The sequence below is a fragment of the Rattus norvegicus genome, chromosome 5 (genome assembly GCF_036323735.1).
Source record: "Rattus norvegicus strain BN/NHsdMcwi chromosome 5, GRCr8, whole genome shotgun sequence".
Lineage (NCBI taxonomy): Eukaryota > Metazoa > Chordata > Mammalia > Rodentia > Muridae > Rattus > Rattus norvegicus.
The window spans coordinates 53,063,236-53,087,497 of record NC_086023.1 but is presented as its reverse complement, the minus strand read 5'-3'; the positions used below and the strand labels follow the sequence as shown (position 1 = coordinate 53,087,497).

At 42.5% G+C, this 24,262-nt stretch overlaps 1 long non-coding RNA gene and 1 pseudogene across 1 annotated transcript in view; both read left to right on the top strand.

Moving 5' to 3' along the window:
- Positions 1-18,445, top strand: part of LOC108350950 (uncharacterized) — a 98,317-nt gene extending 79,872 nt beyond the window's left edge. Inside the window, exon 3 of the long non-coding RNA XR_005504705.2 lies at positions 18,053-18,445. This is a non-coding gene — a long non-coding RNA (uncharacterized LOC108350950). The remainder of the gene's footprint in view (positions 1-18,052) is intronic.
- Positions 10,024-11,884, top strand: Bnip2-ps1 (BCL2 interacting protein 2, pseudogene 1; annotated as a pseudogene).
- Positions 18,446-24,262: the final 5,817 nt, after the last annotated feature.

Genomic DNA, 24,262 nt, shown 5'->3' with positions numbered 1-24,262 from the left:
TGTATGGGCAGACAGAGTGGGGGTGTATATTTTGAAAGATAAATCGACAGTGTTTTCAGATAGATTGGATAAGACATACAAGGAAACAAAAGAATCATAACTGCTATCCAGATTAACTGCTTTAGTTGGTTTTCGTTGTTTAAAAAAAGGAATAATGTGTTAAAATTGTTAAAAGTAACGCCTGTTCTTTGTAGAAACAGAATATATAACTAGGAGTATAACACTGTGGCAAAGCATGTGTTTAACATGAGAGAGGCCCTGAACCAAACATGGAGAGTGTTGGGGGAGGGGAAATCTAAATAATGCAGAAAACTTAGAAGACCAAAACATACTACTAAATTCTCACAATCTCATTGATTATGGATACTTTACTATGCAACAGTGTGTGTGTGTGTGTGTGTGTGTGTGTGTGTGTGTGTGTGTGTGTGTGTGTGTGTGTACATGTGTTTGTTCTTCCTTGGAAATACATTAACAAATGTCTATTCACTCCAGGACAGGGCACATTGATAATAAGCAAACAAAATCTAATAGCATACAAGTCAGCTCAGTGAGCTAGTGAGTTTATTGGGGTTACTTACTAAAGGATAGGTGGGTGGCTGCTTACAGGAACATGGGTGATCCAAAGATAGTTTTGTAACTGAAAAGCCTGTCTTAGCATAGGTGATGACTCAGAAGAGTTGTATCTCAATCTCCCAGCACAACTTTCAGGCAGTTCAGCTGGCTAACAGCCTACTCTGCCCAACAACTGTTTACTGACTTTATCATCTTGAAGAGTGGCCTTGAGGCTATTGTAACTTCATAGCTTCTGAGCCTTATAAATTTTGTGTGCTTCCTAGGATTAGAAATTTCATGAGTTTTCTAATTGTTATGAACCTTCTCCTTAAAGAATGTTTCATTTCAAAGGAATCGCTACTCAACACTCAACTTCTCCCTCCAGCTCTACCTTTTGTCCACCCCTCCTCCCTTTGTGGCTGTGTATATTGGGTCATCATATCACAACAAACATCATTTCTTTTTGGGAGATTGACCCAAAATGAGTCTGCACAATACACTCCTCATTGCACAGAAAACTTCCCTCCATGCTCAACCTGACTGGCAACAGCATAATTTCTGGGCATAAACAGAAATGTCTAGAGGGCAATTTGATGAATACATAACAGTCACTCAACAATACAATAATTGTTGCTTCTCCACTGAGACCTCTGACCTCCTAAGCCATGGAACTTTGCCCTGAATTAGAGTATTTGACATATATTGTTTCCTGTGGAGTGGATCTTAAATACAATTGGAAAGGAATTGGTTGCACCCTTACCATTGAGGTCACTAACACACCATTTGATACATATTGCCAGACATGTTGTCACTGTAGTATGTAGAATCCATGGCAAAGAAAGTTTGCTGGTGCCATTTATTCCCCGTGAACCCACCATCTCAGTTATTGTTATGAAGAGATAGCGTGACTACTACAACTCTTATAGAGGAAAACACTTAATTGGGTCTGGCTTACCATTTCAGAGGTTTAATCTATTACCACCATGGCGGGAAACATGGAGGCATGCAGTCAGACATGGTGCTGGAGAAGTTTAGAGTTTTGCATTTGGTTTAGTTGCCACACTGGGCCTGACTTGAGCACCTGAAACCCCAAAGTCCACTGCCAGTGATACACTTCCTCCAACAAGACCACACCTACCACAACATGGCAATGCCACTCAACAGTGGCAGTCCCTATGAGCCTATGGGGCCATTTTCATTCAAACTGCCACATCCACCTTCAAACGCTTTGAAGCTGGTCGGCATTTGAAGCTTTCCAATCACAAGCTGAGCTAGTTTCTTCCCATCGTATAGCCAAAGTGCGCCTTTAGCAATAAAGACTTACAATCTAGTTCTGACATGCGACCACGAGTAGTGACAACAGATTTTGAGGAACTTCGGGATCTCCCTTGTCCAACAGCCCACATGGAAGCAGTCCAAACCTGGCTCTGCTATTTTCGTTCAATGGCTTCTGTGAGTACCCTTTGCACTCACACAAAGTACCTTCATTCAAACTCCTTAGCTGATAATGTTGCCGTGCTTCAGAACTTACAAGCCTGCAAAGATGCTCACATAAATCAACCTCTTTTAGAGAGGGTGGAAAATATTTCGGAGGATGTAGTGCTCTCTGCTCTAAGCATGTACAAATTGGTTTTAGATAGCTATGGAGAGACTGAAAAAGAAATGCTATCCCGGTCCAGTAAAGTGCTCAAAATGACCCTATCACTTGCATTAACTGTTCTGTCAAAAGTGTATGTTGGACATACGTGACAGACACTACCCCATCTAGCCTTCCATAGTCCACAGTCATTCTTCGCAGGCTCTCTATTCATCTCATCCTGGGGTGATGCTGCTGCAGGACTGTGTATCAGCCTGTCCTTGATGGCCTCAGCAGGGCTAGCTTGTACCGCCTGGCCCACCTCAGGCTCAAGGGACACTAAGGTCCACTCCAGCCTGCCGTGTCTGCTGCTGAAGCAAGCTCCCTTCTTGTGGCAGTCTGTCTGCCAGCACTTCACCTTTCCGTCAGTCTCAGCTGGCTGCCAGAGGGCACTGGGCTGGACATCTTGCAGGGTCTACATGATCACAGCATTCTAAAGAGGGCAAGAGCTAACCACCCCTAAAACAAGCTTAATTCCCTTCGCCTGGACCATTTTATCACCTGTGACTTCTGTGAACCACTGCTCGGGCTTCAAAGCCTGACAGAAGCTCACCAACGAAATGGTTGGCTTTTTATCACTCTCCCCCTAAGGACACCAGTACAGCATTAATCTTCCCAAATTTACCTTGCAGTGACCCAAACGAATCCTTTTGTCTGTTTTGCTTTTCTCTCATTCCCCTCTTAATTGCTTCAGCAATTTATGAACCTGTTTTACATGTCCCAAAATCCTTCATATCTACCAGGGCCTTCCTACCTTGCAAAAACAGCACCCTTTGGTGCTATCAGTGGGGTTCAGCAAAGCTATTAACACTTGACACTACTTCCAAGGTCTCACTGAATTAACTTTATTTATTTATTACTTACTTACTTATTTACATCCCAAACTATGCCCCGTCAGTTCTTTCCTCAGAGAGTTCTTTTCCCCATCTCCTCTCCCCTTCTCCTCCGATAGGGCAGGCCCCCACTCTGGGCATCCCCCTACACTAGTGTATCCAGTCTCTGCAAGATTAGGTGCAACCTCTACCACTAAGTCAAGACAGTCCTGTTGAGGAACGGATTCCACAGTCAGGCTACAGCTTTAGGGAGAACCTCAGATCCAGTTATTGGGTGACCCACATGGACACTGAGTTGCCCATCTGCTACATATGTGCCCGGGGCCTCCCTCCAGCCTGTGCATGTTCTCCAGTTGGTGCTCAGCCAAAAACTAGAGAATACCCATGATACAGATCCAAAGAAGTTAAACAAGAAGGAAGACCCAAGCAAGGATGCTTGAATTACACTTAGGAAGGGGAACAAAATAGTCATAGGAGGCAGAGGGAGGGAGGGACCTGTGTGGGTGAGGGGAAGGAGAGGGGAAAGAAGGGGCAGGATTAGGTGTGAGACAGGAGAGAGGTCCAGAGGACCAGGAGAACAAATGGAAACCTGCAACTTCTTAAGTCTCCTAAGAACAGAGTCCTACACATAGCTCAACAAGGTCGGCTTCACACTTCACCTTTCGAACGCCTCATTTTTTAGAATAATCCTTGTACTTCCTCTGTTACCTTCTAGTCCCTGATACTCGTGGGGCCTCAGCAGACAGAAGCCAAGCAGATGAGCCAGGCTCTCCAGGACTGATTTTCTCAGTGCTTCAGGTTTATCTAAAGGAAGAATGGGTAGCAATCTTGCTCAATGCCACAGTACTCAGACTGTGAAAGAGTCTGTCATTTCTGTTTAAAACTCTTCTTCAATTCTTGTTTGTAAGAAGGGACTCAGTAGGAGGGAGGAAGGTAAGAGAGTATAATTGGGGGCAGATGACCAAAGATTAATTGTGAAAAGGCAAACACAAAACAAACGAAAAGGAAGCTGAGGCAGGAAAGTATTAATAACGTGTTACAAATGTGTTACATACACTTTTCACTAACCACCATAAGCGTGGACACATGTCGAATCAATCAAATTAGACTAAAATAAGATAACTGAGATACAAGAGACTCACACAGGTCTCCCATGGTTTGCTCAGAAACTTCTGGTATGCCTGTGTGCTTTGGAATTGTGGGTCTGAACTAAGAGAGACTTGGAAGATCTGAGGAAGCACTCTTCATTGTTTTTGAGGAAAGACATTTAGAAGACAAATCCACTTATTCTGGATTAATTGAGCGTCAAGAACTGGGGAGAGCTCAACTGTTGAGGACTTGTTAGTATATGTGAGGCCCTGGGTTTAATCATCAGTACTGATAAGTTCATTAAGTGCCAGCAAAGCTGAAAAGAAGACCAAATAAGTAAGTAAACAGACTTAGAGTCTTCTCATCTCAAGCAGTTCAAATGTAGAGTATTTCCTAATTATACTTTGCTGCATGAGCCAGTATTAAAGCCATGTGGACATGCCGAGTCAGGGAATTTATTTTTATTCCTCTAAATTAAGTCAGATCTGAGGGATATCTTCTGTCATTTCAAACTCATTATCTTCCTCCTCATTGTCCATTTCTACCCATGGGTTCTGTCTTGCTTTTTACTGCTATAATAAAACACTTACGACCAAAAGCCACTTGGGGAGGAATTTATTCGGCTTACATATCTCAGCTCACAGTCCGTTTAGAGAAGGGCAAGAACTGAAGCAGCAGCCATGAAGGAATAATGATCATTGGCTTGGAGCTCATGGCTTTCTAGCCTGCTTTCTCATACATCCCAAGGCTACCTGCCCAGGCATGGCATTGCCCTCAATTGCCTGCTCCCCCACATCAAACATCAATCAAGAAAATGTCACCCTCAGACTTACCTGTCCACCAGTCTGATGGAGACAGTTCCTTTACTGAAATTCCCTCTTCCCTGACGACCTTAGCTTGTGTCAAGTTGACAAAAATCTAACCAACACAGGTTTCAAGGTTTGGGGTCAAGGGAAGTTCTCGTTAGCACAGATATTACTGTATTTGCTTCCCCAGTGTCCTTCTAACTATATTTTTAAAAATGTTAAGACCACACATGTTTCATCCTGTCCCTTTTCTACTTTTCCTGCCTAGTCAATGGCTAAATGAGCAGACAGCACATCTTTTTCAGTTGTAATTCCTCCCTTATGTGGGCAAGTTCTTTCTGGGAAGACAACTGAGTTTCAGCTCATGTCAACAGCAAAGGCAGGCCAACAGCCACTGCACCTTGCTTATGACCCCAACCCAGAGTGCCTCCAGGACTTACAATACATCCTCTATTAGATGCAGGTATTACAATATGTCCTCTACCCCATTAGCTGCTATGGCAGAAAGGGCATCCCTACATGTACAAGAGAGATGTTATTCATCCAGATATGTCACCTACATTGGTTAATTTCTTGCTGCTGAGACAAAAATACCTGACTGTGGTAGTTTGAATTATAAATGTCCCCCAGTCTCTGGCATTTGAATATTTGCTTTTTTAGGGTCAATGGTTTTCTACGCCAATGTCCTCTCTCCAAATTAAAAGTATTCTTTCCTTAGGAACCAGGAACCCACCTTTCTTTCTTCTTACTATCATCAGTAGTTTTACATAAATGAGAATTTCCCACACAAACCTGATCCTGTCGACTGATGGAGCCTGGGATTTCCAAACCCAGTGCCACTGACTGCTTGCTTATGAAAGAGTCTTGTTGTTTGTGAGTTTGTAGATAGAAGGACTAGATATACTTGTTTGTTACAGAAATATGACCAAGTAGAAGGATGCTGAGGTTGTCTGGGTTTTTTTCTTAAAAACAAAACAAAATAAAAATCACTGAATATGTGATTGATGTTTGAAATACATGCATAAATGTTCATAAGCACAAAGTCTGCCCTTATTAAACTCTAAACAAAAGCCAAACTTATAGCCATGATTCAAAATATATAGCTGTTAATAACCAATTTTTATAGAAATATTAATTTTACCCTTTGGCTGTCCTATGAGGTAGCTGATGTAGAAATGAAAATATAAGTTTGTTATTATTTAAATATATAGTGCAATTAAAATTATATCATAACTAAGAAAATAAAGTTTTAAGGGGAATATAGAAAAAACGTTACATGGCAAATCCTGATTGTGGAGGACATGCTGGTTCCAGCATTAAAATAACCACAGATAAACTGACCAAGGAGAGCTCTGAGGGAAAGTGTGATGGGTTTCCTTTTGTGTTTTGTTTTCTGTTTAGCTTTGACTGAGTTTTTTTTCTCATAATCTCTCTCTCTCTCTCTCTCTCTCTCTCTCTCTCTCTCTCTCTCTCTCTCTCTCTTTACATCCTCATCCAGGTCTGCCTTATTTTTTTCTCTTTTAACTTTCATACATTTTATTTAAATATATCACTTCCCCTTTCCCGTTTCTTCTTTGAACCCCTCCTAGGTTCCCTCCCTCCATCCTTTTCCATGTCCCTCCCACTCTCGAATTGACTTTCCTCTCTTCCCTGATTATTGCTGTTAAATATATTTGTATGCAGATATGTGCATTTGCAAATATATAAATCTCACCTGCCCAGTCCAGGCCTTTTTTCTTGTTTGTGTATACTTTTAAAAATCAGAATACAAGAATATCTGGTCTAGTTTGCTTCCCATTGCTGGGATAAAACACTACTAAGAACAACTTGGGAAGAAAATTTCAACTTGCAGCTTACAGTCTATTATTGAAGGAAGAAAAGGCAGGAACCTGGAGTAGGAACTGAAGAACAGACCATGGAGGAAATTCATTTACTGGCTTAATGCTGGCTTACTTGGCTACCTTTCCTAGATAGCCTAGGCCCACCGATCCAGGGATGGCACTGTCTGCAGTGATCTGGGCCCTCCTACATTAACTAGCAACCGAGGAAATGCACCACAGACATGTCCACAAGCCAATATGATGGAGGTGGTTTTGGACTGGAGTTCTCTCTTCCCAGGAGTGTGTAGATTTGGGTCACACTAACACTGAGCAACATGGTTTTGGCTGGCACGCTAGCAGTTATGAACGTGTGTTTTGGTAGCTTCTCTTCCCTCCTCTATCCTGCCCTTGCCCTTCCCCTCAGTACCTGCCCCTAGCTGCCTCCATGGTATGTTATTTTCTCAGTCTCCCGCCTAGGTTTTTGATCTTTGCATAGATAGATAGATAGATGATAGATAGATAGATAGATAGATAGATAGATAGATAGATAGATAGTAGATAGATGATAGATAGATAGATAGATAGATAGATAGATAGATAGTAGATAGATGATAGATAGATAGATAGATAGATAGATAGTAGATAGATAGATAATAGATAAATAGATGATAGATGATAGATAAGTGATAGATAGATAGATAGATAGATAGTAGATAGATGATAGATAGATAGATAGATAGATAGATAGATAGTAGATAGATAGATAATAGATAAATAGATGATAGATGATAGATAAGTGATAGATAGATAGATAGTAGATAGATGATAGATAGATAGATAGATAGATAATAGATAAATAGATGATAGATGATAGATAAGTGATAGATAGATAGATAGATAGATAGATAGATAGATAGATAGTAGATAGATGATAGATAGATATAGATAGATAGATAGATAGATAGATAGATAGATAGTAGATAGTAGATAGATAGATAGTAGATAGATGATAGATAGATAGATAGATAGTAGATAGATAGATAATAGATAAATAGATGATAGATAAGTGATAGATAGATAGATAGTAGATAGATGATAGATAGATAGATAGATAATAGATAGATAGATGATAGATGATAGATAAGTGATAGATAGATAGATAGATAGATAGATAGATAGATAGATAGATAGTAGATAGATGATAGATAGAGATAGATAGATAGATAGATAGATAGATAGATAGATAGATAGATAGATAGATAGATAGATATGCATGCATATGTTACAAGCCGAATCCCAAAACTTTTGAGCTAAGTAAAGTTGTAAAATTAGGAAACTAGACTTTTCATAGTTTATCATCTGTGATATTCAGTCACACTACAATACACTGTAGTAATGAAGGACCTCTCGTTCTCTGGTATTTTTTATTTCTTGTGTGTTTGGGCAGAAGAATTTTGTGCCTGTGAAGGCCGGGAGGCAAATTAAAATGCATGTCTCAGAAATTGTCACATTTACATTTTGAGATAGGGTTTCTCATCCTCCTGGAACTTATGAAGTAAGCTAGGCTAGGAAAGGGGACAGGGGAGGGGGCAGCAAGCCCCAGAAATCCCAGTGATGGGATTAAAAGTACAAACCACACTAGTACTGGTATTATTTTTTTAAAAAAATGGTTTCTGCACATCAGTTCCTTATGTTTGCAAGGCATGCAACTCACTGACTAAGCCATCTCTTCATCCCCGACCTCCTTTGTGAGTATGTGTGGTGTATGTCAATGTGTGTGCATGTAGTATAGCAACACATGAGTGCAGAAGCACAAACATGTGTGTGCATGGAGGCCAGACATCAACATTAGATGTCCCTTGATCCTTCTGGATCTTATTCTGTGAGACGGAGTTTCCTCCCACTGAATCTACAATTCACCATGACTGGACCATGGGCTCTGAGGATTTCTTTTCTCTGATTAGAATTACAGATGTGTTTGGCCTTTCGAATGGGCAACAGGGAACTAAACCCAGGCCTTGTGCATTCTCAGCTTGTACTCTTCCACGGGAGTCAACCCCACAGCCCCACCTCCCTTCTTCCTTTCCGTCTTTGAAGGACCTTTCCCAGGCAGTGTTACAGACAGAAGCCTCATCCGAAAGGAGATTTTCCAACTCTTCAAGCAATATCCTTGTCTTCAGATATGAATTTCTAAGGCAATTTCAAGACACATATAGTTTTATCAGAAAAGTTTCAATTTCTAATGAGCACTTAGCAGCCAAACTATGCTGCTTACAGAGTCACCGGAAAGGAAAAGTCAGATGTCAGGTCATTGTTGGAGGAGGAAGGGACTTAAAGCAATAGAGTTACATTTTTCCTTGCATATTTTAAACTTTTACCCAGTAGAACATGAATAATAAAATTTAAAAGTCTGCAACAATAACCCATGATAAAAAAAAATGAAACTTTAAAAATCACTCATCCAAAAATACAGGCAAGAAGAGAAAATGACACCCTGGAAAAGCAATCATTTTTATTCAAGAGACCTGACAGCTGAGAAACAAGAACAAATCAATAAAATACAGAAGAGCGTTCATGCAAACCATAGCACTAAGAAGGCAGGAGTGGCAGTGTTAATGTTAGATGAATGCAGCTTCAGAATGAAGGAAACTAGCAGGGATAAGAAAGACACTCAAGATGAAAGGGTCTCCCCGCCATGAAGACTCGGCATCTTAAGAGTATAACAGCACTGGAGTCAGGGAAAGCAAGGGGAAAAGCACAGGTAGAATGGGAGTGCATATGGTGCCCATTTTCTTATTATTAGAGAGCTGTACAAGAGTAACAAATTACAAAGTCTTCTCTGGCCACAGAAATCTTAATACGACTTCCACCACCTCATATGCATAACCATGCCCGCAGTTATGACTTAGACTAAACACACACTATAGCCCCACCCCCAGTAATGACTTAGACTGGGCTGGCACTATAGCCCCACCCCCAGTAATGACTTAGACTGGGCTGGCACTATAGCCCCACCCCCAGTAATGACTTAGACTGGGCTGGCACTATAGCCCCACCCCCAGTAATGACTTAGACTAGGCTGGCACTATAGCCCCACCCCCCAGTAATTTTCATCTTTTCCCAGGAGCCTCAACCAGGCTTTACTTTTCATTCGTTGTCTACGCATTTATGATGTAGCTGCCTTGTCATTCTGTCAGGCAATGTCCCTAAAAACAAAGAACAAGTGATATGAACACAGCAGAAAGAAAGGGGCCTATACATGAACCATAAAATACCTAGGAAATGGCTCAAGACTACCAGACTTTTAGAACAGAACAGTTTTACAAAGGAAATGTTTACCTCAGGCAGAAAAATACCCTTATGGATAAAGAAACTCAATTCTAGGTAAGCTGTATCTGGGGAGAAGATTTTTTTTTTAATTTTGTTTGTTTGCATTGCTGATTTTTGGTTTTTTTTGTTTGTTTGTTTGTTTGTTTGATTGATTTTTGGTTTGGTTCTTTGTGTGTGTGTGTGTGTGTGTGTGTGTGTGTGTGTGTGTGTGTGCATGTGCACGCTTCCCTCTGGCCATCAAACTATTGATGCAATGTACCCCACAAGACATTGGAAGTTTTTTCAGGAATTTCACGATGAAAGAAGGAAAAGCCTGAAGCCTGCTGAAAGCCAAAAGAAAAACTTGTCTCCTAGAAAGATATTTCACACAGTAACTACGAAAGACAGTAACTTTAGTATGTAACAAATAAAACTCACAATGATAGAAATCAAAGAATAAAGAAACCTCTCACTAGTAAAAGATACAACATACAGTCTACACAGGAAGTATGGATATAAGATCTAGTTATAAAAGAAAGTGTCAAAATAAGTAGTGGATAGAGAGGGGATGGGACTATGGTGAGCATGCTTGGTCTATATAAATACAAGGCCCTTAAGAAGATGACAGAGCAGCTAAGAACATCCGGGAAAAGCTGAGCCCTGCTCCACAGCTGCTTTCTGTGACCTGGCCATCAGCCCCATGTTGCTGGCCTGGAGGGACAAAGAGGAAGAGCGGGCCTGTGGCTTCCTCAGGGGACCTCGACTGCCTGGATTGCCAGGAGCCGGAAATTGACATTGAGTCTAGGCTGACGATGGAAGTTGTGGAGTTGAAGGAAGAATGGCAGGATGAAGATTTTCCAAAACCTTTACCAGAAGATGACAGCATTGAAGCAGATATACTAGATGTAACTGGTCCAGACAGACAGCCTGGCTCATTAGAAGTTAATGGAAACAAAGTACGGAAGAAACTAATGGCCCTAGACATCAGCCTGACCCTGAATCCTGGTGAAGACTCTGTGGTCACATGACTTAGATGAAGGCAGAGAAGTTGATCTGGAAGGCTTAGACAACGCAGTGATGAGTTTGAGTGGGAAGATGATCTTCCCCAAACCAAAACTCCTGGCGTCATTAGGAAAGGCTCAATTACTGAATACACGGCAAGAAGAAAAAGAAGATAGATGCCACTGGCACATGTTCAGGATTGGAGAGGTGGACCAGTGAGTGGACATGAAGGCAATCAAACCCCACAAAAGAGTTATTAGCCATGGAGGCTGTTATGGGGATGGCTTAAATGCCATTGTTGTATTTGCTGTCGATGGACACTCTCTTTAAATATGATATTGGCACTTTAGAGCTTTTGGTAGCAGAGAACTGGATGATCATTTACTTAAACGGTGCGACAACTCAAAGGAAAATGCCCAGTCTGGGATAGCTCAGATTGACAGATAATTAAGGAAAAACTTAAACTCTTTAATCATTGTGCATCCCTCTTGGTTTATCCAATCACTTCTGGCTGTTACAAGACCATTTATCAGTTCAAAATTCAGTCAGAAAATTAGACTTTAATTTGGCAGACCTGACAGAAGCTTGTTCTCATGGAGTACGTTGGCATACCAGAGTGCATCAAACAAGTTGATCAAGAGCTTAATGGAAAACAAGAACCACCAAAAAGTGAGGAGTAAATTCCACATCCAGCCCAGATAGAGAGACAAAGAGCACCAGGAAGGCAGGGCTGTAGTGCATCCTAGTGCATTGTGGCTCAAGTGTTTATGTAGTCTGTTACCAAGTTTACTTGACTTCTTTCCAAATGGACTCTTGTACGAGGGACTGTTCACTGCTGTCATGGTTTGCAACTCTTTAGTGACTAATTGTACTGTAATCATTTTATATCGCTAAATAGCAAAGAATGACACTTTATATAAAAACAATTTTTACATTTGTTTATTTGAATGATGCATCTTCAGTAAAGTATTTATATACATAATTGACAAAGTAAAGAAATAATACATATTTTTATGATGGAGGAAATATATTTTAGTGTGTATCTATCTTGTAGATGAATATATACAAGTAAATAAGACCCTGATTTTAAATATAAAGAGCATGTAAGACTTTGTTTTTGTAAATGGCTGGATACATTTCCTGGGTAACTTAGGCTGGGTCATCCTAAAGCAGGAACAGGTAAACTGACGCCAAGAAGTACCTAAGGTCATGCATGTGGTGTAGGCGGTAGCCTGAGCTTCCCCTCACCTAAAAGCATGGTGTTTCTTAACCTGGTGGAAGGCCAGGTGGGTGAACAACTTATTTTCCTCTCTAAAGATGTGTTGGAACCAGAACTAGAGATTTTGAAAGGCTAGTAATTAGGGTTTATATATTTGCACATAACGGACATTGCGCTTTACCCAAAGTCAGAACTGTTTTTAAAAGAAAGAAAGCAAGCTCTTAAGATGCGTTCGGCAGTGTGACATTGAGTGGTGTTGTGTGTGTGAAGCTCTGAGGTGCTGCAGAGGCTCCGATGAGCATTCATGGTCAGCAACATCTGTAGAGCACATGGAATGCTATTGCAATGCTCTCACAGTGGGACACTTTACCAGAGTTCTTCCTCCCTCATCGTCAGCTATTTGACCACAGTGGTATTTGGCCTCAGCAGATGGGTGTTCATGTTGCTGTTGGATGGTGTGACAGTGCTGTACACGGGTCATTTCTGTAAGTGTTGAGGTGCTGCTGCTGTGCAGTCAGGATGGCATTTGCTGTTTGTAAGCCTTTAGTTCATGTGGTTAAGTACCTTGGCTGAACACTGAAATAAATATTTGTGCCTCCCCAAAAAAGAAGGAGAAGAAGAAGAGGCGGAGGAGGAGGAGGAGGAATAGGAGGAGGAGGAACAGGAGGAGGAATAGGAGGAGGAGGAACAGGAGGAGGAAGAGGAATAGGAGGAGGAGGAGGAAGAGGAGGAGGAATAGGAGGAGGAAGAGGAAGAGGAAGAGGAGGAGGAGGAGGAGGAGGAGGAAGAAGGAGAAGAAGAAGAAGAAGAAGAAGAAGAAGAAGAAGAAGAAGAAGAAGAAGAAGAAGAAGAAGAAGAAGAAGAAGAAGAAGAAGAAGAAGAAGAAGAAGCTGACAGCAAGAAGAAGAAGCTGACAGAGCTTAGGACATGGGAACAAAGCTAACATGGCCCCAGGAAAAAGAGAATAAGCCATGTGCAACTATGCTTGCAGATTAAGTGGCGAAATCCTTTGTGACATCACGATAGTCTGCTACTTTTCAAATCTTATTTTTAATGATGGTTCTTAAATGCTTTAATCTCCCTTTTAGCCCACCACCCACCAGAGGTAGTAGAAAAGAAAGGATACGGGGTGGGAGTGGGTGGGGGAGTGGACATATTTAGAAAGGTTCTTTGGAGAAATTCCTGCTGTGTTGTCAGGAAATCACAGCAGCTCCATCCACTTGCAAACACTTCATGGATAGACCAGCAGTCCAGTTGTAGTTCAGCAGTGTCAGGATAGCAGCAGATGGCACAACCTAGCACGAACAGCTAGGCAGGAGGAGGAAGGGACATCAGGAGCAGTTCTCTACTGTGCCTCTCTCAGAGGAATGAAGATCAGTGAAGACACAAGACCAACAAGCATTGCCTATGCAAGCAAGCCAACCTCAGCCTCCATCACTGTCTGTGGAGTCTTTTTAACACTCCCTCCAAATATCACATGTTCTCCATGGATCTTACCTCAGCATGTGTCTTACCTCAGCATGTGAGTCAGTCTCAGCTAACACTACTAGAAGCCACAGCACACCACCAGAAGTTTTTTGGTGCATTTCTCTCTATAGAGTCCCTACAAATGAAAGTCAACTACACAATGTAAGGCAGACCAATACATGCATGTGGTTAACAAAGAAACTTTCATCATGTGTCCTTTCGTGTGCTTGCTTTAGCAGAACATCCTTTCACCTGTGTCTGCTTCAGTGAAACAAAATGTTCCTTCATAAGTCTGCTTTAGTCTTTTACCTGTGTCCACTTCAGTGAAACATTCTTTCACGTGTTTGCCCCAGCAAAACACCATCCACACAACTGACTTCCCAAAGAACCCTAAAGTTTCCACTTTAATAGTCCTCTTAAACCTCTCAACTTGGGATTTAGAGGCACACAGTGAAATCGATGTGTTGCTGTTACCTAAGAAATTATAGCTCCTTTTTGTGTTAGTCTTCCTAATAAAAATTTTAAAGTGGACATAATAGGAAGCTCAAAGATAATTTTATTGGAGTTTGGGAGGAAAAAAACAGCAGGGCAGGCAAGCTATAATCTCAGCAACTTTCACAAGGAGAGAGATGGAGAAAAAGAAGAAAAGAAACCATTCCCTTTCAAGTTAGGGTCAGAGAAAACCATCATATTCAGCAATGGAGGTCTGCAAGCATTGTTATGGCAGAGGGGAGAAGAGCTTCAGAGAAAGAGTGAGAAAGCCCAGGGTGTTGTGGAAAGCATGCTCAGCCATTTGGACACTGCCTAAAAGAAAAAGCTAGAGCAAAAGACAAAGGAAAGGTAAGCTGCTGCAGCTGCTGTTGTTGTCGCTGTTGTTGTTGTTGTTGTTGTTAGAACTCAAAAGGCAGACAAGTTTAACTCTGCCTCCATGTTGAAGGGTCTGTAAATGACTACACTGAAGAAGGGGATTCTGGGAAGGTTAAGTACATTACCTCACTAAAGAGATAATTATTCCTTCCAGCTCTATAGTATGACTTCATATGAAGGATGGTCTCCTAGACAGGTGATTGACAGGCCCAAGTAGATTAATTCTTAAGGGAGGAGACAATAGTGTACAATGTTCTAATCTTTGAAGCAGAATGCTTCATTCATGGTCAGAAGTATTTCATTCTTTTGACTGGAAGGCCTAAATGAGGCAGTTGTAATGGCTTCCTTTCTAGTGTTACAAAGATGTGGGAAATTCAATCTAAAGCTGTCCATGAAGGAGGAGTCTATCCTCAATGACCCTAAGGCCATATTAATCTCTGCCTAGCTGTCTAATTTCATTTCCTATAAACCTAGGGTATCCAAGAATGACCTCTGGCGTAGAGTCAACTCTCATATTGCGGAGGAACCACAAAAATAACCAAGTTGTATACTCTGTATCTGAAATATCTCAATAACTCAGTGGGCAGCTTTCTATACCCTATTAGTACATATTTTGATCATAACTCTGGCCTGTCTTATATATTTAATGATATGAATTTTGAATGTATAGAATTCAGTCTAAGTCAAACCATGTAAAATGTATCGTTCTGCATCCCAATCAAGTTTCTAAAAGCCCAAAGAGTTGGCTAGTCTTCGCAGACTTGGCTCTGTGTCTAACTAAGGCCCCAGAATTACCCATGCTGATTTCCCATCTCTGAAGAAAATGCCTGCTTCGGCCAGCTTCAAAGCCACCTCTATCACATCAGGAATGAAAACCATCCATTACAGAAAGTGGCCTGGTGTGTCATCACGGGGGACTTGAAAATAGAGGAAAGAAAATCTTGCTTCGTGAACCACAGTAATAGTGTGTCCATCACCACTGCACAAAAGGAAGGAAAGGACTCTGAAGGCTTGGGTCTGGGTCACCAGTTTTGAAAGAAAAAGGAGAGAAAGGGGATAGAAAGAGGAGAGAGAGAGAGAGAGAGAGAGAGAGAGAGAGAGAGAGAGAGAGAGATTTGTTTTCTTCTTGGAAAAAAAAAACTGGTACAGCATGTTGTGCCTTGGGGAGAGAACAAAGGTTGCTATTTTTCTTTAATGACAGCTCTGGGTTCTGAAATTGAGCACAGCAGGTAGGAAGTGCATGTGCAGATTTCAAAAGATACCTAAGTGTTACGCAGGCACTTTGCTTAGGAATGAGCAACAACAAATGAGTTAATAGATGGCTTTTGCCCATGCCCTCCCATGCTTCCTCCCTCCCATTTTCCTTCCCCTTTTCTTCTTTTCTCTCTGACTTTCCAAGCCTCACTTTAAAGCCAGGAAGCAAAGCCATGCTGTGGACCTGACAGCAGCTGGGGAGCAGGAAGTGCTCACCTGTCCTTCTGTGGCTTTCCCTGTTCAATTAATTCCCAGCCTGCAGGGATGCCATTCCTTGGCTCTCTCTTTGTTTCTGTAATTGTTGCTATTGTTTGCTAAGTGTCTCTCTCTATCTTTACTTCAATGTGCATCTCAGTACCATTACCGATTCCTCTACTAGGGGCATTTCTAATTAATCATGGAGACAGGAGTTCGTTCCCTCATCTCCAGGGCCAAAGCATCTTGAGAGAGAGAGAGACAGAGACAGAGAGAGAGAGAGAGAGAGAGAGAGAGAGAGAGAGAGAGAGAGAGGGAGAGGGAGAGAGAGAGGGGGGGGAGAGAGAGAGAGAAAGACTTTAAAAAATAACAAAGCATTAATCGAATGCGATAAGTATAATAATAACAAAACCTAATAAATAGGTAATATCTTTAAAAGGTGTTTGTGAGAAGGCAATCAGGCCCGCATAAATTAAAGGTTACACATAAAAGAAAAATAATACAATTTGTAAAAGTGAGTGTAGCAATTTAAAGAGAACATGAAAGTCCCAATTACTGCTGGGTGGAGGGAATCAGGGGCCAGCCCCAGCAGTGCATCAAAAGACTATATTGATAGCTGATGAAAAGCTCACGATGAATATTCAATGTGATGTCCTGATTGGAAATGTAAATGCAGCTCTAAGAGGCATAACTCCAGGCATCAGACATTTAAGAAGAGAGTCTTTACTTATTTATGGCTGGATCCACAGACAGATGATGTTCTGGAGAGGACAGATGTGACTGGTGAGATCCATCGTGGATAAAGAACAAACAGTGAATCCTTTCATGCTGGGAGTACACAAACACAAGTCTCCAGGTTAGGAAGGGTTAATTCGCCTTAATAAGATGACATGAAATTGTGAGTGGCTGTGTACAGAGAGAGTGAATGAATAACTATAGAAATAGATGAAGTGAAGGCGGTCCCAGGATTACTGTGTAGGGATAAGAAGCTCCACAGATGTCTATCACTGCCGAACAGCCACGTTTATAGGATGGGATGGCATGCTGTGTCAGTAAGCTCCACTCCCTCACCAGCATCCAAGATGCTTTTGCAAGCCCACCACGTTCTCACCTTTGTGTGCACAGAACTTCTTACTTTCTACAGCAGCGAGAAACTTCAGTCATGTGAGGGGGAGACTCTAACTGAAGTCTGTGTCCTCAGATCTGTGGTGATTGTGGTTCTAGAACTGTGGTTCTTGGGCTGCATGGGCACCGGTTACTTGTGTAAACCAGATCTCAAGTAGTGGAGAAAGGAAACGGGCAGGGGACGGCTGACCTTCGCTAAATCCCTCTAGCACAATTTGGCCTCCTTTATCTTACCCTATTTTCTACTCTCTCTGAGAGCTCTCTCAGATGAAGCAGACAGATGGTGCATTGGAAGACAGGCTGAAATGAAATGGGGGGGGAAAGTGGGTGGCACTTCACTAGAAGGTAGAAGAGATGAGAGTTAAGTGGACCAGATTCCCAGCCTCCCAGAGATCATTTCGCCAGCATCTGTTTGTTTTTAAATCAATTTCCTTCCCATTTCTTCTTCAGCAAAGCTTCATTCACAGCTTTCCTTTAGTGTTTAAGTGGAAAGAAATAGCTCGTGAGTTATCTCCTCCCTTACCTAAATGAAAGAACATTGCCCTTAATGTTTTCTTCGTGTTAACTGACTGGCCGACCTCTCGGTGTGATGAAAACAGATTACCTTCAAACCCCTCCACTAAAAGCAAACCGCACCGTCCTCATCATCCATCCGAATCATCTGCTGCTCACCAGAAGTGAAACTCTCAAAGGGAAAAAAAATAATGGTAATATGATAATAATGGGTAGGAGGAGGCAATTGTGGCTCTCACCTGATGGTGAAAACTTTCATACCACAGGAAAATGGATGGCTAAGGTTACAACAATAATATCAAGACTTAGCTTGAGACTAAAAAATCACAATAATTTCTCTCTTTTCCCCCATTGCTCTGACCTAGGAAGCCAGTTAAGGAAACAGTGCCGCCTGTAAAGCAGGCATAACCTTTGGAAAGAGAAAAGCTACAAGGTGAAGAAAGAGGTAAACTGTGGAAGGCACGAAACCGGAGTTGAGGCTTCCATGGTGGAACTCCTGCACACTGTGGTCACACCTGAAAGTGACTGCGCTCGCCAACTCCTTGTCAATGTCCTGTGTGAAGACAAGCGATCTCTGTGATTATGACCTTGAGGGTGGCTTCAGATATGTTCTTCCTCACCTATCCATCAAGTGCACAATTCCACACAACAGAAATCTCACCAGGAACACGTCATTCCATGTTGAATTATTTCTCTAGGTTATTTTACCACTTGTATTAATGTCTGGGAGTTCTGCAATAAATTATTGCAAAAGACTACATTGTCTCTCTGCTCTGAAGGCTGTGGTCTGTCTGAGGTAATGGTGCCACCTGGGTTGATTTAAAAAACCACCGAGGATCTATTCTAGGGTTCACTTTGAGCTTCCAGTGGTTTGGGGAAGAGCTCTGCCAATCCTTGACTGGCTAGATGCGTTCCACTTTCAGCTTACGGAGACCTCTCATACCTGTGTTCAAATTTTAACAATACACCAATCATACTAGATCAAGTCCTAACCTAATGATAGCACTGAAAAAACATTAGTTCAAAAAAAAAGAAAAAGTCATATCCTGATAATTGGGGTTAGAGCTTCGACATAACATTTTGGAGGGACACATTCAACCTGTGATACTAAGTTAGTTATAGATGCCAGCTAGTATTTTTAGCTGTTCTTAAATTAGAATTCTGTCCCTGAAAATGACAGTGTCCATTGTCTTGAAATAACATTGCCTTCTCCAATTTCTAGATCTCCCCAGAATAGAGCTGGTGCCCCTTGACCTAAGAAGCAGGGGTGACCATTACAATGGTACACAATTCCAGACCTCCTAGAGACACTACATTCCCTTCTGGAGACTAGTTATCATTGGTGATCATGATGAATGGCATGTCTCCTCATGAAACCCTCCTGTTGTTAGCATGCTTCTCCACAGCTTTGTCTTCTCTGCCCCAGGCTGCCCACTGCCCTTTCTCTCAAGGTTGAAGGAGATTTTTTTAGTGTTGAGGGTGGTTGCTCCATTGGTACCAACCCTGAAAGACTGTAAAAGAAGACCCATTTCCTTTGGTTGCAATCTCTCCTGCTGAGAATGCTGTGAATTTTCACCAGGGTTGGGTCTGGAAATGGTCTAGGACAATATTCAGTGCTTCTTCTCACATTATAAAAGTGATAAAATTCATATCAAGAAGTAGAGAGGCACCTAGTACAACTGAAAGGCACGCCATCTCTAGAGTCTTGGAATTGAAGGAAAGAGGGCAACATCATGGAGTCCCAAGGACAGGTGCAGGACAGTAGGAAGAAAGCCTGCTCCTATCTCTCATTACCTTGTCCATGATGTTACTGCCAAGCAAAGGTAAACGAGTATCAGAACAAGCCCTACAACTCATTTCTCTAGTAGTTTATTTCCAGATTCCTTTGCTTGAATCCTTGAATTTTCTACTACAGATGGCCATTTTGATATCAGGCAGTTAGTCATCCTTTCCGGTCACACAAAAACCTCCCACACTGGGGCCAACTCAGAAACCAGAATTAAAATGCATTTGAAACAAGCCTAACAAAATTGGCTCCAGTGTATGTCTGAGATGACTAAACACATTTTCCACACAGGTCCCAAGGCCAAGGATTATAGTTTTCTCTTATCTCTCTATTCATTAAGCCTCAGCCACAGCGAAACCTCACTATGGACTTCAGTTCAACAACTCAAGGATTCAAGCAAAGGGAAGTCACACTGGAGATAGACCACTGGATCCATAACTTAGGATACCTGCCTTCCTTTGCTCACAGTAATGTGTAGTAGTATTCATCCATGCTGGTGGCACTGAAGCCTCTCTGCGGGGACATGCTCAGTGGCATGGAAAGCTTAGAAATAATCAAATGGTCTTCCTTACAATTGTGGGAGAAAGAGGATATTTCCTGAGGAAAAAAAGAGATAATTTTCTATTTTTATGAATATTTTATGAGTCAGATGGCTGTAGCGTGTGAATTTTTAAAATGCATGCTTGTATGTGCAGTGAAAGAAAATGTTGCCATGCAGAGAAGCAAGTTCAGCTTTGTCTTTTTGACCCATGCTGTAACTCGTATGTTCTGTTTTTTTATTATAAATGCAAGGCCACTGTCTCTTGCAAAAGCAAAAGAAATGCTTGAGGTTTATCCTAATCAAAAGTAAACAAGAAGTGCCAGGTTACACTGTCACTCGGGGTGGATAGGTCACTTCTCTAGGTGGATATGAAGAGTTCCCTCTTGTGTCGGTTAGAACATAATTTAAATCCACAGAGGGGAGCCAGTAAAGGCTGAAAGGTTGAAAGCTGAGTTTAGTCAATGCTTGCACGTCATCTGTTTCCGTAGTACTTAGGATACAATCAAAGAATACCAAAACATGTCCTTTCCAAGTGATAAACTAAGCAGGCATAAGTCACACAGGAAGGAAAAGCTAAGCAGCAACTGGGTAACATCCAAAGGAGTAACTATGGAACCGGAGTGTCAAGGGAGTGTCCAAGGGAGGCTCTCTGGAATCGGGATTGAACATGCTTGCTCTGGAACTTTACTGTCTTTGTCACTGTTCAATAAGGAGGCAGGACCATTTCTGAAAGGTGTTGTTGCTGGAAAAGAACTAGGAGCAGCTTTATTCCCTGTCACAGAAAGAGGAGTCACAATGTGGAGGCCTGCTGGCAAGAGAGAGGTAGGAGGAATAGCTACACAGAGGAGAGCCTGTCCACCAAGCACTGATCTTTTTTTAGTTTTTTGTAGTCCAGGTGTGAAGGACTGACTGACTACCTGTGCACCTGACTGAGGTGTTTGAAGTCCGCTGTGGTTACTAGACATGAGAGTGTGGCCGACGAGTGTCTCAGCCAACCACTCTAACAGAAGTATGGCTTGGTAGCACCTCCCACTTGCTGGCAGGAATGCTAAGCTGGACTTCCTGGCAAGCCCACCTTCCCACACTGACATGGATACTAACGTAAGTCCTGACTAAAGTCAGGGCTCCGTGGTCCAGGAACATGCTTGTGAATCTGTCTATTGGGCATAGAGGAAAAGCCAAGACATTCGGATGGAGAGGCACCACCTGCAGAAAGGAGAAGATACCATCTTCTCGGGTTCTTCTCTATGATGCGTAATCCCAATTTACTATTCAAATTAAGAATATTCAGATTCAGTATCAGGATATTAAATTACCTGTCCCTTTTCCTCCTTTGCCTTCCATTTGCCTTCTGTTACGAAAGAATCAGGAACGAAAGGAAGGAATAACAGAGGAAGGAAAAGAAGGAGAAAGAGAGCGAGTGAGCGCGTCCCGTGTTGAGCAGCGAAGCGGGATTTCAATACACTGAAACACAGTGTAATGGAGCACCATGCTTCTGAAGGAGAGGTGCGGTGGAGCACCACGCCTGGTGAGAGTGCATCTGTCAAGCAGTGGACGTGACATATGCAAATAGGTCAAGGGAAGCCAGCATGTCAGCGGGTGTGTCTAATAGCCACCTTCCCTGAAAGCTGCCAGAAGGGAACCAGTGCTATGGGGCACTCAAATAAAATTCCCTCTGTGCTCCAAGAAAAAGAAGATATCGTGGAAACCAATGCCGAATTGCAGGCCCCGCATGGCTGCGTGAATCAGCCAAGATTCCAGGGTCCTCCCACCTCGGCGCTTGGCTTCCTCTGTGAGAGAAGTGAGCCAAGGGCACCGGCTTCAGAAGCCCTTGTTGGCCCGGTGCAGCCTCTCTCTGACCTTCTTAGAGACCTCTGTTATGTTTTCAGTCTGAAATATCCCAACAGGCTAATATCCTGGAGCATGTGACTCCCTGCTGGTGGCATCATGTTGGGGAGTTTGCGGAACCTCCATTAAACCGTGGATGTAGGAAGCAGGTCATCAGAAGCAGGACCACGGGGTATATTATCTGGGTTCTTTCATGTGTCTGTCTCTGCTTCAGGTCTATGACTGACCAGTGACAACCACCTTATGTTCCGAATTTTGATGAACAGAAACTGAGTCAAAACAAACTTTTCCTACTTTAGGTTGTTAATATTGGGTATTTTTGTCACGGTCTTCAGAATAGCCACTGAAACTGCCTCAAGCAAGGTTTCTCTCTATCCTCACTGGTTGGGTACGGACTTTCGTGCTGCCAATCACTGGAGAGGAGGCCTGAAGATCAACGGGGCCTTGAAGTGTGGGGGATTAAAGGGACCTGAACAAAAATGAAAACCCTTAGAAAAGGGATGGGGGACTTGATTCTGGCTGACATCTTGCTCAACTTCAGTACTTATGAGGGTGAGAACTCGACTTTCTTTTGCCTCTATGAGAGGGTGTGACTAGGGCTCCTGCTCCAAAAATGAGATGGAAAACTGTATCTTTTTTTATTTATAAAAATTCCAAACATAACACATTTTATTAGTAGCAATTTACAGAGGATAAAAGAACAAGGCAGGTTTTGCTTGCCCTGTGTCTCTCTGCCTGTCCCCACCCAGCCGCTGCTCAGACACCGATCAGAGGCTGCTCAAGGCCTCCTGTTCTAGGATAGCCAGCAGCATGAGCTAGTGAAGAACTCAGGAGGGCGGAAGGAAAGGAAATGCGACTTTCTAACCTGATGTATCTCTTGGCTGAATGCCACAGATCCTCTCAAGTCCTTACCCTGCCACTTCCTTAGATCTGTGGCTAGGAACAGCCTTGTGGGCCCCTACACTGTCTGTTTCCACACAGCCTTGTGAATTATTAACCTCGCCTTGGATGATACCAACTTAAGCACATTTAACTAATGTAATTAATTTCTTTTTTAGAAAGCTCATACTGCGCCTTCAGCCACAGATCACAAATGAAGCTGCTGCCATGAACAAGAGGGGCAATATTCCTGCATTTATACACACACACACACACACACGTATACATGCAACACATATGTACATATGCAAGGTAGCACACACCTTTATCTCTAATAATCATGATGTCACACACATTGTCCTGCTACTAGTCCCTCCACCCTATTATTTGTTAGGAGTTATTCCCCTGTCAAGGAATATTGATTTATGTCATTCTTTTTAGTGGCTGCATAATATTCCTTAAGACAGACTACCATAACTCAATAGTAAATAAACATTTAGTTTATTAATATGTTTTCATTAGCACAAACAATAACACAGTATTCTCACACATCCTTTTGCTTATATGTAAATGTTTATGGGACACTAAAATCTTTTCATAGGAAAGATTGCTACAGGTAGAGTCGTTGAGCAGAAGGGTCCTGCATTTGATTGAAGAAAGGAGTGTCTTTGCCTTTGATGTGATAACTCTTGTGACTCAGTGTGTCTTTTCAAGTGGTCTTTGTTTATGCCCTTTGAGGTTTTTATTCTAGGAACTGCCTATTTCAACCTTTCAAAACACACACACACACACACACACACACACACACACACACACACACACGGTTTGTTTGTCTCTGATATAAATGAGTTTTTAATATGCTAGGTACATTTTTCCCAGCCCGTCACTTGTCCTTCAATATTTTATGGCTTATAGAAATTATTAGATTTATAAAATCAAATCAGGCTTCCTGGTTGCTGCCGCTGCAGAGAGCCCCTGGGCAGCACCCCACGAGCGAACCTGAGCCTCGGGACCACAGGTAAGACCAAATTTTCTGCTGCAAGAAAGCTGCCTGGTGAGCTTGGGACACACGGAAGCAGAATTTCTCTAGGACCGGGCACGTTCTGTGTTTACCGGAAGTCCCACACCCTCGGATCCCGGCCCGCAGCAGCTCTCTGCTCCCAGACCCGGTGAGAGAGAGACCCAACCGCCTGGTCAGGTGGGCACTCCTGAGGCTGCAGAGCGGAAGAGACCACCAACACTGCTCACCCCTGCCCACATACCTGGCCCAAGAGGAAACTGTATAAGGCCTCTGGGCTCCCGTGGGGGAGGGCCCAGGAGCAGCAGGACCCCTGCCTGAGACACCGCCTGAACCTGATAGAAACAGACCGGATAAACCCAAATCCCCTGGGAGGGAGAGCTAAACCTTCAGAGAGGCAGACAAGCCTGGGAAACCAGAAGAGACTGCTCCCTGCACACACATCTCGGACGCCAGAGGAAAAATCCAAAGACCATCTGGAACCCTGGTGCACTGAAGCTCCC